Source organism: Triticum aestivum, chromosome 5A (genome assembly GCF_018294505.1).
Source record: "Triticum aestivum cultivar Chinese Spring chromosome 5A, IWGSC CS RefSeq v2.1, whole genome shotgun sequence".
Classification (NCBI taxonomy): Eukaryota; Viridiplantae; Streptophyta; class Magnoliopsida; order Poales; family Poaceae; genus Triticum; species Triticum aestivum.
Window position 1 is genome coordinate 704,671,131 of NC_057806.1, and position 1,984 is coordinate 704,673,114.

A 1,984-nucleotide genomic window follows, 5' to 3' on the forward strand; every position below is an offset into this window, starting at 1 on the left:
ATTTACATCAGTCCATGCGGCCATGAACCATCGATGCTAGATTGAAGTACCGTTCCGATGTATATCCGAGAAAAGATCCTACCGGACTAGATATTTCCTATATATGTATAAGTTTAATTGCACATGCAGCCATGCATGAAATAATGTTGTCAGTCCTCCTCGTTGTCATAGGTGGAGTGAGGCGGTCAAGTCGGCCTGCTGTAGTTGTCACGGACCGCGTGACCGTGCACCGCCTCCTCATCCACAGCAGCGCCATGATCACCTTCTGGTGCCTGGACCGAAGCCGTGGCTGCTGGGCTGCAGTGGATCATGGCGTACCTCCTGAAGCATCCAGCCCTACAGGAGTCCGTCCGGAAAGAGATCAACGATGCTGTGGGCGCGGACGCCGGTGAAGTTAGCGAGGAGCTTCTCGAGAAGATGGAGTACCTGAACGCTGTCATTCTGGAGGCGCTCCGGCTCCATCCCAGGCCAGGGTCACATTATTAGTACAATCGGGAACAGAATTCTGAACAGCCAGTCTAGTTTTTTTTTTCAACCATGTAGTCTAGTTTATTACATGTTGTCACAAATATGCTCCAGCTGAAACACCTCCATTTCCCGAGACTCAAAAAAGGGCAATCAAGCACATGAAGGTAGACTCTTAAGCGACATGATTTGGATAACATGTGATTCTCTTCTGTTTAACACTTTTTCAAATAATACTACTTGGCTATTTGTTGGGAAACTGAAAAAGAAAAACAGTTCAGTAGATTCTGGAGACGGGAAACAAAGCACCGAGGAGGAGACTTCAAGCTGTTAGAATATATAAGGTCATTTGCATTAAAAAAAATAGCTTGAACTTTTAGATGTTGAGGTTAGCCAGTTCATGGCTACCTCTGTCGGTTGATGGTGCTCCTCCAATAAACTTCATGGTGATGATGCTCCTCCAATAAACTTCATGGTGATGATGCTTTCAGTGGTAGGGTACTCATTGAGTTGCGGTGGCAGCTTATTGATCATCATCTTTTGAAGATACTTTTAGTTTGCTATACTCAGCTACTCAGTGTTCTACAGAGTACTTTTCATTGGTGGTGCTGTTAATTCACCACAGATCTATTATGTCCTTGGAAGAAATTCTTCCACTAGCCCGTCTAGCTCAGTTGGTAGAGCGCAAGGCTCTTAACCTTGTGGTCGTGGGTTCGAGCCCCACGGTGGGCGACTGTGTTTTCTATTTTTTTTGTGCCTGCATAATCTTTGGTTACTGATAATTTGGTAACTTTTTTTAGTGTGCTGATTTTCTTAATAACTATTCCCTCTGTTCCTAAATATAAGTTTTTGGAGAGATTTCATTATGAACCACATACGGAGCAAAATGAATGAATCTATACTCTAAAATGCATCCAGATACATCTGTATGTAGTCCATAGTGAAATCTCTACAAAAACTTATATTTAGAAACGGATAGAATACTAAATGTGCAAACATTGTGTCCTGTTTTTTCCCTCCCCTTCGAATTTGTACCGATTTCTTAACAAAAAAATTGAGAAGCCTTGCCAAGGTTCTCGACGCCCTCCGGGAGCCCGTCCATAGCCGGGAACGCGGTACGTCACCACCTTGACCTTTGCAGCGGCGCGCTGGAGGAGCAGCTACTCGACGAGCGGGACGGCAACGGTGGCCTCCACGGCTACGTCTGCGCTGGCCGTGGCAATGGAGACGATGAGGTCGGTGAAGGGCCCGATGTGTGGCTGGTGGTGAAGAAGGGGATGAGCAGGACACGCAGCTTCTTGCCCGTAGTGGCCATTTCTTGGGGATGGCTAGCTTAGCTCTCGTGGTTCTGGTGAGGAGCCATTTCTTCTTGTTTGTCGTGTGTACATATATGGCGCTACCTACTGATGTATTTTTTTAGGGGTTACCTACTGCTGTATTAACGCTAGTGACAAATGCGTGATGTCGCTAGCCACCTATCTCGGCTCCGTCCACCCACTACGTGTGATTAACACTTGGT

At 46.2% G+C, this 1,984-nt stretch overlaps 1 non-coding gene across 1 annotated transcript; it reads left to right on the plus strand.

Annotated features, from left to right (window-relative positions):
* Positions 1 to 1,124: 1,124 nt before the first annotated feature.
* On the plus strand, positions 1,125 to 1,197 carry TRNAK-CUU (transfer RNA lysine (anticodon CUU)). Its single transcript has one exon. It is a non-coding gene; the product is annotated as a tRNA-Lys (tRNA).
* The last annotated feature ends 787 nt before the right edge of the window (positions 1,198 to 1,984 follow it).